Source organism: Odontesthes bonariensis, chromosome 12 (assembly GCF_027942865.1).
Source record: "Odontesthes bonariensis isolate fOdoBon6 chromosome 12, fOdoBon6.hap1, whole genome shotgun sequence".
Classification (NCBI taxonomy): domain Eukaryota; kingdom Metazoa; phylum Chordata; class Actinopteri; order Atheriniformes; family Atherinopsidae; genus Odontesthes; species Odontesthes bonariensis.
The window spans coordinates 14,670,988-14,684,301 of record NC_134517.1 but is presented as its reverse complement, the minus strand read 5'-3'; positions in this window follow the sequence as shown (position 1 = coordinate 14,684,301).

Sequence of the window (13,314 nt, the reverse complement as noted above, 5' to 3'; positions counted from 1 at the left end):
ACCACATTCACCCGCTGATTGCTTAAAAAGACATTATTTGATGCTTCCCTTGGAACAAAAAGAAATAAGGAGCAAATAGAGGCCAACAGGTAATTATAACCACTGGCCCATGTATGGAATTTAAGGCTAAGGATACAAAGAGGGACCCAGCGCAGCCAACATGAAAAGCAAGAGAGTGAGAGAAAGAGGTGAGGAGGTGGGGGAGGAAGGAGGGGAGCGGCTGTTCGATCGTCGATTAAAGTGCAATTGTGCAATTTCATTCCTGTTCCAGCACAATGAGGAATGAGATTAAGCTCAATTTGGACCTGTTCTGGAGATCTCCTCACCTCTGTCTGAGGTGCACCATGCAACAGACACACACACACCAAAGCACGCAGTACAAACACGCATTCACACCTACACACCCCTGGAGCCCCTCACCATGTCAGCACCCCTCCAGGGAAATCAGGCGTCTGGAGACAGGTCAGCCCTGGCCCATGTATATATTCATGGGCTTAATCTGGCATCATTTCTCACTGCTGCTGGAAAAAGAAATGTATTTAATTTACACAATCCCCATTTGGCCTTCTCACCAAGGAGAAATACATAGGGAAAGTAGGCCCATAGTCAGGGCTTCACCCCTTCAGCATGCACTAGTTTGTAAGAGTGTGAGCACATACAAGTTTGTGCATGTCTGCATGTGTCTATATAGTGTATGTCAGCATGCAAAGCAGAATTCTGTCTGTGTATTGCAGAGGAGAAAAAAAAAAACATCTTATCATATTCCAGACCTGTACAGTACACCCAAACAGTGGCAGCTGTGCTCGTCAGTTTGAATGGGAGGATGGGAGTTGTACCCAGCAGATGCTGTGTGTGTATTAAACAGATTAATTATTAAAAGATGCTTGACAGATGAAAAGTGGGTCCTCAGGCTATAAAGGAAAATGTTTATTCTTCTGCCATAGACTGTAGTACTCTTACCTCCTGCTCTCAACTTATCCTACGCCTCAATGAAGAGAGTAAACACTTTCTGTGCTCTGTGTGGTTGGAATCACATACATAATAATTTGAAATGGCCGCCTGGGATAAACCTTCAAAAATGTATGTGTGTTTAGTGATTGGGGTGAAATATGATTATCACTGAGTGCTAGCGATTACATACGTGTTTGCAGGGGGTTGAGTTGCCCGAGGACAGACCCAATCACTTTTTTTTCCAGCTGGACACCTAATCAGCCATCCCTGTTCTCAGAGCCACGTCAACTTCCTTTCACTCCAAGATTTCCCTTCTAGCATTTAAAATCACTATTACAGCTGAAAACATTTGACTCTAATGTATTGTAACAAGTATGGAGAGTGGCTGCTTGGGTTGTAAATTACGTTTGCTGGATTTTCATGAAATAAACAGGTTCGGTGCAAAGCAGTTCTCAAGAATATATCATTTTTACATTCCATTGTAACTTTTAGATAGTTGAAGTCATGTGTTTAATTACGGGGCCTGTTTAAAAACACCAATGGTTAGTCTGTGCAAAAGTTCGAAGGAGAAAAGAATTTAGGATTAAGATTGTGAGTTATGGCTCTCTGTGTTGTGTATAGTTCATTTTATGAAATTATGGTGTAAAGAAAAAAAATGGAATAATGAAAAATCTGTTTTTCTTAAGGTGACTGCATGTGGCTGTGCACTCTACCCCCACTGATGAGAACACGGGCAAGTTGCAGGACTTCAAATTATTTAACATAAGTTGAGGAACAGCTTGGGGGAGCTTCATTTTACACTTTGAAATCAGTTTGACCTGTTTAGGTTTAGGAATAAAAAGAACTTGGTTAACCTTGAAAAAGGATTGTGGTTTTGTTTGACATACACCACTTCAAACATTACTCCAAATCTAGGCTTTTTCATGAGAAAAGTCAGAGATCCTCTTCATCTTACTCCAGTGATTTTGTAAAGCCATCACACACCATTTAAACTGGTAAAGTTTCTGTGAAAAAAACTGTACATAGTCAAATGTGACAAATGTGCTTCACTTTCTAACTTAAGCACTGTAATTTCACCTTGTTGTTTACTTTCAATGGCAATGTGCCAGTTACCAGATGAGAAGGTAAAACTAACCTGGTGACTTTATCAAAGCACATTAGCCACATTAAAGAGGAAATATTATGGGGGGGGGTATTTCCTTGAGGGCATCTATTTGGGTGCCTATAGTCACCACAAATCCAAAAAGTCCAACACTCTGCTTAGAGCCCTGCAGGTCGGATTTCTCATTCACTAAGCTGTTGAGCTGTTCATGTTGCATTTTTTTGTACCTTGAAAGCTGGAAGTTGAAACTTTTTTGTTCTTGCTTTTTGCTTTAATATATATATATAAAAAAACACCACATCACATATATTCTTAATTTAACTTAAAATAAAATTAGTAATGCTCTACAAGTACTTTTGTTTAATGTTTTCATATTCTGAATAGGAAATCTGCCTTATAGTTTGTTTTCCATTCAGAAGTTGGACGTTGAATAAACCAACCAATACAAAAACACATGGGAATGGAGAAACAGATGTAAAATTTATGGTCAAAAAAAGGTAAGCGTAGTACTGTATCTCTGTGGTATTTTGACCAAACATGTCACACACATTTCATTTACACCTGTGGAAATTATGTCAACTTACAAAACAAGAAGGTATCATACACAATGTCTCCTTTAAATCAAAAGCTTCAAAGTATAGTGTGACACGTGAGCAGAAACATTTCAACTCTGAAGTTTGTGCTTTCAATTAACTCCTCCAAATCTAACACATAAAACTGGCAAGTCTAAAGATTAATCTGCTACCAAGCTGTAATACCCAATTTTTGCTGGTTTGCATCAATTTATTGAGCCAACAATATTAATCAATTGAATATTAAAGAATGAAATAAAACAATTTTTAGGTTCTGAAAAGTCTTGATTTGCTTTTCTTATTTCAGACAACAAGAGTGTAATGCATTGAGTAAGAGCCCCAGGAGAGGACAAGTGGATGGGGGGATGTTTGCAGTCAGACACATCTGTCTACGGCACGGGGAGGAGGGAGAAGGAGATACCACCTGCTCGTGCCATTTCTCCAGTTCTCGACTCCATGTAAATAGGTGACAAACTATTCAGTCTAGGATCTGAGCATCCCAGTCTCTAAAGGTGGAGGCCATAATGGACCAGTTGACCTCCCAGCTTCGCTTTCCTGCACATATATACATGAAAACTCACAAAACTAAATATTTCCACCCATCCCCCACACAACACACACTCATACATTGATACACACATAGACACGGGTTGCTGGGCCCCCTGTTGCCTCATCTGTCAGCCCCTGCAACCAAACACACACACCAGCATCGTGCACACACAAACACAAACTCCCAGGGGAGAGGGTTTCAGATGCAGATCATCAGTATTAGCGGGCGGCTCATGGATTAGCATCCCCCCGCAGTGACCTACAGGTGTAGCCCTGGGTTAGAGCAGACACTTGTCTTACCGAGCGTCATCGGGCCCTGACCCCTGGCCCCTCACCAGAAACACCTCACAGGAGAAACAGCGCAGGAAGACAAATGGGGGAGGTGTTGCAGTGTACTGAATAAAGGGCTAGAGGGAGTGCAGTGAGATGTAGTTGGCAAGTGAATGAAATGAAAATGATCTTAAATCTCTACATTTAAGATTAAGAGGATGTGGTTGAAGGCTGATAGGTTTTTACTTGCCAGTACTAACTGTAAATCCTGTTACTAAAATCCATTTAAATCCACAAATTACAATTTAATTTAATCCAAATAGTTATTCAATTAGTTATTCATTTGGACCTTATATTTAAATCATAAGCCATATCAAAGAATAACCTTTTGGGTGCCCAGGTTATGAAAAATGTCATTGAAAGATGTTTATCTTTTCATTTTAGCAATGATATAATTAGGAATGTTGACTATCAATGAGTAAATATGTCATGTGTTCCTCACTTTGTAATACGCCAGTGAGTCACCAAGAGTGCAGATGTTAGTGCCAATAAACTATCAACAAAAACCTTATCCCCAGCCGTTTTCAAGAAACACAGTTAGACAGTCTATCCAGTTAAAAGATCATTCCAGTATAATCACAAAAATGTTTAAGCACAAGACCCATATCAAGCAAGATATGGGCTAATGCTGTGATCTGCAACTACAAAACAGCTATCATGTAACAGCACAGGGCGAACATCCACACTGAAGTAAGAGTGCTCGTATTGGTAGCTGTCAGACTCATGTTATTATTACAGTGTCAATGTGTTATCACAGGTTTTATGAACAATCATGAAAGGGTTCTGTAAAGAAGTCATGCTGAAGAAAAAGTCTTTCTACTTTTCTAAATCATGGCTTTCCAAAACATACTGGATTGGATGGGCTGTTTTAGAGGCTATGGCAGCAAAATGTCAAGTCGCACCTAACAATTTTTTTCACAGGCTATATTTGGAGGGGCATATAGATTGGGTTTCAGTCTATAAAATCTTGGCCGAGAAAGTCATTTTTCTTTATCATACAAATACTTGAAAAACGATGATCGGGGCAATGTGACGTTCAGTGTAATATCCAACAAGCAGTCTGGGGAAGCCAACCCTCTTCCTCCTGAGTCACAACCGCTTTTTTACATCATTGGATTGTAAATCCTTCACCAGAGCACATTTTCCTGAAGAAACATGGTCTTAAAAGAGCAGAGAGACTTGCTATTTTCTCAGGGATTTTCTTCTCTGTAATAAAGCTGGTAGCAATCCAATTCAAATGTCACATGCAGTTCGTAATCAGCAAAAATATTCAATCCTGGCCAGTGGAAATAAATGAATACGAATAGTCCAACGATGCATGTGGGAATCTTGTTTTGACAATATGGCAACCAAAAAGCAACTTTTAACATTTGCTTAAGAAGAATACATACAATAACATGTTTCCTTTATGTTTTTAAAGAAAGCATAAACAGCAAAGTTCATGAAAACCACTCCAAGGAGCTCTTCATAGAAAATTGTTGTGGCAAGAAGAAAGTCAACAAAGGTCAGTTGCACACAAAGAGAATGACTATACTGCCTAAAATACACATACTAATGGTAATCTGAATACTGCATTTGGGAAAAGTAAAGTCTATTTGAGACAAATGTCATGTGATTACAGGAATGTGTTACAATGAAACATACAGCCCTAACAAAGATGATTTATGAATGATACAGGTATTATTCACAATGTTAGATATTTGATAATTATATCATATTAGTATGAGGTACTGTAGTACCTTTTTAAGAAACTCAGGTTCAAAATAGTTTCTTTTGAAGAGCAGCAGAGTTTCTGTTTTTTTTTTTTTAAATCTTATCACTCATCAATTAATCTTGAATTGTCCTCTGGTGCTCTGACAGCAAAACTGGTACTGGTAACAGAATTGCTGTCAAATCTCTAATACCCACTTGACTCAGCAGCAGTACACAGGTCATTGTTCTAGTTAGTATTAGCAGCTGTGACATGGGTGATCTAGCAGGTGAATAAGCAGTTACCATTGCTGAGTATGCTAAACTACTTTTATTAGTTTTCCCTTAAATGTTTTTCTTTTCATACTTCTGTAAATAATCACATTTCTGTTTTGTTTTTTTGTTAAACTGACAAAGTCAAAACAATGTGAAGATCGAGGTAGACAAGTAAAGGGCCTTTGGTGGTTGACGCTCATGTTTTGTTCGATGTAATAGTATTTGAACCTGGCTTGCGTTGTTGCCTCCCGTCGGACTCGCCTCATTCTGTTGACATTTTGCTGTTATTTGTACACTGCAAAGTGGTCCATTTTCCCCACATCAAAAGTACTTTTACACACATGTGTCAGGATGTCTTTGGTGCTTACCTTCAGCTTCTGTCAGAGATTGAGAACAGGGCTTGTGCTCTGGAGCAGGGGGGAAGGATGCTTTGTGCCCTAAGCGTTTTTAGTGAAGGCAAGAGCTGGCTCAAAGGCTGTCAGCGCACATGCAAACGCATATCAATACACACACACACACACACACACACACCAATAAGCATTTTCACTCTCAGCTGTGCTCCCGGTAAGAAAAAAGTGAACTCGGATTCAGACCGCATACATACACAAAAACCCGCACACTACGCTCATTACACAGGTTCGTTGCCAATGTTTGTCTTTCTCAAAGGCAACAGAAGCATAAGGGTGGTGAACGCAGCTCTGATCAAAGCATGTAGAGTTAGGACTTAGGTCCTGACATAGGAAGACAACCCACAGCAGGAAACAGTACTACTGCAGCAAAAGCTGAGTTACAAATGACACTGCCGTTCTTTTCCTTTTTCTTTTCTTTCTTTTTTTATGATACAACAATTAGGAAAAGATGTCCATAGCTCCACCAGATGAAAAAAAGCAATATGGTGCACTGAAAGGTGTTTTTAGTTTTAACTGTGTCCGTGGAGGCGATAACAGGATCAAACTGGCACTGTGAACTCTCCATGTATTTCATTTGTGGCCTTTGCAAGGTTGTAACCTCACACACATAAGAATAAGCAGACTCATAATGATGTGCTCAAAAAAGCAAGATGCATAAATCGTCACTTCATCCAGAAGAATCGGTATAAACAAACAACTTCAGCCTGAAATAGGTTCTTCCACAGCAAGACGTTTTCATTCAACCTTTGGGTTTTTTTAATGGATTTGTTCTGACTGTAAAGTGATGATGTAAAAGTGCCACTACAGCTTTGTACTGTACATTCCAATAGAGATATCCTCTCCTTGCGCCTTCAGTAATTTCCTGTTTGAGCTGGGTCATAATTCAGGGATCCTGAGCATCTAATCCATGAGAGTAATTCTTTACAGAACATTAAGGTCTATGAGAAAATGCTGCTTCTCTGATAAATAGATGTAGAAGATTTTATATTTAAAGGTGGAAACTCTACTTTCAATAACAGACTGTTATGACCAAACTAATCAAATTCAGTTTCAACTCGGTTTATTTATATAGCTAACAGCCAACAAAAGTCATCTTGGGACACTTTACAGAGAAAGTAAAGTTCAATTAAGTATACTCCAATTCAATCCATTTATAAACACCAAAGTTACCCAGGGGTTTCTATCCTGTATTCCATACTCCCTGTTGGTATTTTCTAATGTTTTTTTTTCAAATTATATCAAAGTAATACTTGTCTTACTTTTATTACCAAGCCTGTGTCAGTGGTGCTATCCAAGAAGTGCAAAGTCTCCAGGTCTCACATGTCATATTGAAATAGAAATAGAAAACAAGTCAAACAAGGATGTATTTATTGAACAAAAACAGCTATATTATAATAGATGTGTCCTGAAGTGCATATTTTTTCAGACTACATTCACAAAATATGCAGCGCGTGGGGTTGAGTGTTACGTTTTTTTACTGAATGTGTGTAATATGGGTTATTTTATATCTACAGACTGCAGCAGACAATAAATAAACACCTGCCAGCAGACAGTGACAAAATAAAATGCAGATGGTGGTCATTTCCTGTATATATGTTGTCTTGGTTAAAAAGTACTATATACAGTTTATGATCAATTTCTTGAAGTACTGGTCACTGACCAGATCTCGGCACCCAGTATAAGGATATTTTGATGCAATACAATATTAAAGTGAGTGTTATAATGAAAGCCATGATGTTTTCCTAACATTAATGCTCTTGTTTTCAATACTTAACCGGAGTAGTTTGTAATGTGTAAAACAAGGATGAAACAGTTAGAGCTCAACGAAACAGGAACTGAATGCAAAAATGACATGTTAAAGTGAGGTTACTTTAAAACAGTGGTGCTCAGGTTGGGACTCCATCTTGGCTCACCTACTTAGCAGTTGGGGCTGTAATGCTAGCCTGCAACCCCATCACCCTCCAAATGTGGACTTTTTTTGCCTGGTTAAGGTGAAGCAACTATTGATGCATTACTATTTGAATGGTGTGACACTACTTACTCCATGGAGTTATTTTGCATGTCCAGTAGCATAAAAAAACAGGGGTACGTGATTATTTCACATTTTCTCATGTGACCCCGGCTGGGACCTTTCTGTGTGGAGTTCTCCCCGTGTATGCATGGGTTCTCTCCATATACCTTGGCTTCCTCCCACCGCCCAAAAACATGCTGATCAGGTTAATTTGTTACTCTAAATTGACCCAAGGAATGAGTGTGACTGTGGATAGTTGTTTTTCTCGTTTCTCTCTGTGTGGCCCTGTGATGGACTGGTGACCTGTCCAGGGTGTACCCTGACTCTCGCCCAATGATCGCTGGGATTGGCTTCAGCCCCCCCCGCGATCCTGAGTTGGATTAATTAGAAAATGGATGGATGCATGGATGGATTTTGAGATTTAAGACATTACCTGCAGACTATCATAATCCAAGTCCAACATTATGTAAACAAACTTAAAGGGTAATATACCCCCCTCATTCCAAGTAACATGGGCCCTGTCTGTGGAATTTGGGATCTCAACCATTTCTTCTCCACAAATGACAGCAGTGTACCTCTTGTGTGTTGGAGGCTGCCAACCACTAAGCAGTCCTGGCATTCTGCAGACAGGCCAGACTTGTGGTTGTTGTTTTGCTCAGTCTTTGGCTGCGGGCTATATGCAGAACACAGACAGTTAGCCTGTTCCCACATGAGCGTTCAGTGCTAAAGGTGTTCAACCCAATACCCAACTCTGGGCACATTAGCAGGGAAAAATCTGGTGTGCAATGCAAAGGGGAGAAACTGAGATAAGTGTGTTCAGATATATGAAGATGATTAGCAAAGTTTCTGAAAAAAAGAGGAATCTGTAGAGTTAAACAAAAATGTATAATCCCAGCATCAGGATAATTCCTAAATCACTTTCTCTCTCTCAGCATTTTCTTTTCCTGTGCTTCATTCTATGCTTTGGTTTCTGCTGTCAAAAACTGCTTACCACAAATTCACATTGTCTCATGTCATTCTGGACAACAAGTAACATTTTAGGCTATGTTTGGGTTCCTTGGTGACCCACGGACAATCGAGACTCGACCGAGCAATCCCCTGCCATATTTTTTCAATCAGAAATGACAGAGAAGCAAGAGCATTGTCTGCAATGATGCACTTTTTAGTAGTGTCCCACTGTTTCTCTGCCCAACAACAACTCTGCCCAACTTTAATCTTATCCTGGCTTTTGAGTAGCAACAATGAAAAAAAAAACAGCCTTGAATTTCATTTGATGCTCTCATTTGTTATTTGATCCTTTTTGGAGACACATTTTGGAAAATGACCTCTCTTTAGTGCTATTGCAAAATAAGCCGAAATCTCCTCCTTATATGTGGTTATTATTTATCACAATGCCAGCTGATATGTTGTGTCTTTCCTTTTGATTAGTTAGTGTACTTAAAGCCCCAATTCATCAAGATCTGTCAGTGTTTGAATGTCCCACTGTGACTCCCTCCAGGCCTGACTATTTGGTCACTAATCTCAGACAGTCTGAGGCCACTCCAGCCCACACTGGTTCATATATGCAGTTTTAATTGAGTGATAATGAAGCGAGATTGTCTAAGATAAGGTTAACAGGAGTGTATTAATTTGAATAGGACCCCCTGGATTATCCCTGGCTTCTGTGTCTCTTAGAAAATGGGCAGCTTTGCTGTCCACACAGGGAACAAGAGTGTGTGGCATTTTCAAATGGACCACAGGGCAACATAAGGGTCATTAGCATTAGATTCAGACCAAGAGTTTTTGTGTGTATGTGTCATGGATACAGAACAGTTTATCCACATTGATACAATGACTAAAGTTTCGACAGGCAAAAGTTTAAGAGGTAACAATTGAAGAGGAGAGCTAATAACCAGAGGGCAAAGACAAAAATCTATAACACTCAATCATGATGTAGATTTTTGTCTTTCTCTCTATTTCTTATCCCGGCTGTGCATCTCCCTTCCTCTCTCTCTATCCTCCACCATTGTTGTTATCAAATGATACAGTTGCTCAAGCGCAGCGTTTGAATCCTAAGGACCTCTGGGAGCGGATTTGTCTCTACCAAGCTCCTTCTAACGGGGATTAGGAGGATTAAAAACCATAAAATGACCCCTGCTTCAAGTCCCCAGAGCCAGGCCCAGCTTGTCTCAGCCAAGCCCAGCCAGGAATGGAGCCCTGGCCGCAGGCCTTCTTTACCAATGGCCCCTTAAAGCTCCCTGTTAGCATGACAAAGGAGAGCGTAGTCCCTTTATACGCCAAGGAGGTAGTACAATAGAGTGGCTGCTTTCGCTCCTGCTCATTTTCATGGAGACAAACAGCATTACACTTGGCAGTGACATTGTTCTAAACTCCAACATGGAGCCCCGCTTTCTCTGCAGAGCTCAAGGTGTCATATTAATTATTTAAATCTGATGTGGATTTTCAGCAAGGGATCCCTCCAAGGCCTTACCCACAGCCAGAAGGTCTGGGATCTGCATTAGTTTGGTTAATTAGACCTGAAACCAAGCTTTGATCTCGGCCAAAATTGGAAAAAAGGGAAACTTCCAGAGTGAATAATTTCAGCCCAAACCTATTTTTTTTCTTTATAGATCTTTGCTACTTATTTTCACCCCCTTTATAATGTTGTGGACACAAATGTGTGTTTGTCACCCCAAGTGTGTTAGAACGAATTAGAGTGCACAATGACTGAGTTTGAGGTTAAGGCTTTTGCAGTTAACCAGCTTCTTAAGGTCAATGATGAAGGTAATTGAAGACCACTTTAATCCACTCAGGAGGCATGACAGAACCATTTACTCCTGTCATCTCACAGTGAAGGTACAGTTGGACTTAGATGAAAGAAAAAAATACAAGGAACGGTAGAGAGAACAAGACAGCAGAGGCTAGGGTGGTCTTTCTCTCACAGTCTGTTTTAAACATGCAAGAAGAAAAGAGTTAGAGGAAAAGATGTAAATGTAACAAAGCTTGGAGCTAAACACATCCATTCGATCCCAATAATAGTGCAATGATAAAGCTATGAAAGCTACTCAGTGAGGGGTTCAGCTTCAGAAAATGTTGATTTCAAGAAGCTGGTGGAAATCTGAGGTCAAGAAAAATCCTGAAGGCAGAAAAACTTGTCAATTCACTTCATCCACGCACAACACACGATGAAGCCAAGCAGCAGCAGCCAAGCTGGCAGGTGTAAAAATATATCACGGGGGTGTATATTATGGTATCTCAGTTCAATCAGATATTCTTAATAATATGACTGTGAGGATTGGTCACATGGGGAGTGGGTGTGAGAGACAGGACAGTCACTAAGACATGCATTAAGCTTTCCACTGCCACTCTCAGAGATATATCTTCAGACAGCCCTCTCCACTGGATTCCATGTCATTCCTCTTTGAACGGGCAAATTGACAAGTTTATGCATAATTGAGGCTTGTATTATGAAAAGTCGAATGAGGTGAGCATTTTTTTTTTCTCTGACTGTGAAAGGAGAATGGTAGGGAGATGAAGGGGGCTGGAAGAAGGAGTTGGGGTGGGGGGTAGCCTCTCCCTTGGTGCAGAGGGTGGGGAGAAAGTGAGTTGGGAGTATCAGACAAAGAAGCTGATATTTGATGCATGGAGGTATTTACCAGGACAGCAAGGATCACATACCAGACTGAACACTGGTACACAGTCCAATTGGCACAATGACTGCCATCGCTACTGAGGCTGGCCTGTAGTGGGTTCTGGGGACTGAAAGTGAATTAAGCCCTCTGGTCTACGTTGAAAATTAATTTTTTCTGTAGAACTCACAACGTAGAGCCTGACATACCACAGTTTTACATGACTCGTGACGGATGGGACAATTGGGGGTCTTATTAACTGTAACACATACTTATTTATTATATCCTTTAGCTAGCTTTGATGGCTTTGACTGTTTGTACTGTATGTAAATGAGACTTCTTTAAACTTGATGAGGGGAGAATAAAAGTTCACATATGAAGTTACTGTTTCTGTAAGATCACACTGCACAGCATACGGTTATCAAGGTGATCTGGAAAGCTGCATCATGCACGCTTCAGTTTTCTGGTTTGGAACTGATAAACTACACTGTCTCAGAGCTCAACATTAACAATTGCCTGCTTGTTTGGGGTAAATATATTCTCAGTATGGACAAGTGCAAAGTCACAGTTGGGCAAATTAAACCAAATGTGATGCCATCATTTTGGGATGGCTGGTAATGGCAGGTAATCCTGAAACATCCCAAAGTTGCTGCTATAGTTCTAGACTGCTGGTGGGGGGGGTGGGGGGGGGGGGCTCCTATGAAACAACTTTCCTCACTTTGCTCTCCTTTTCCACCTTTTATTTCTTCATATGACATTATGCACATTTGGCATTATTGGTGTCATTAACATGTGTTTCTGAGTCTCTCTACTAATCACAGATGATGTTCGCAACTTGTGGACCAATTAGCCTGCTGCTCTCTAACTGTGATATTTACAATCTCAAACATACTGCACCATGGAATAACAAAGAGCCGGCTGTCTTAGGGTCTAAAATTACCCTCCAGACACCCATGTTTGACATAGTAACCAGGAAGAAGAAGGCCAATCAAACAAAACAAAAACAAATGGACAACATGAAAAGTATCAGAGCCTGAATATGAAGTGAAACTGAAAGTTGCAGGACAGAAAGGTTTTCCTGGGTCCACGAGGATTAACAGAATGACACATAGTTCTTTATTACTTATCTGGAGTTCCTGAAGAAAACAGACATGTAAGTTTAAATGAAATTCAGCTACTATCAGATAATGAGTCCATTTCAGAGCACTACGTTTGGCTCATGGGCACATAAAACATGTCAGTCAAAGAGAACAAAGATCTTAACATCAAGCCTTTACGTATTTTTTTTCGAGGGGGGTTGTATAGACCGTAGACTGGTGTTCACTAATCAGAAACATAGGCTACGGCTACACGAAAACGTTTTTCACTGTAAACGATACTTTTTCTCATCGTTTGGCTGTCGCGGCCACACGGAGCCGGCGTTCCCACTACCCCAAACGATATTTTTTGAGAACGGGTTCCAGAGTGGGAAGATTTGAAAACGGGGTCGTTTCGTTTCCATTGTTACAGCGAAAACGGATTTGTTTCTGCGTCATAGGCACATGGCTAACGCAGTGACGTATACACATACGTCAGTGACCAGAACAAAAAGTGGCTTCCATTCAAAATCCGGAAGAAGAAGACAACACAACAAGGACAGACAGCGATCATCATGGACCCCACAACATTGATAGCAGCACTGCTGCAGACACTGCTAACTACAGCGGCGTTGTTGAAGGAACAACGTGAGCTTCGCGCTGGTAGAAGTAGGGGCGTACACGCATGCGCATTGCTTCTTCTATTGTTCTGGTGTAACCGGTGGGGGTGGCTTACAGCG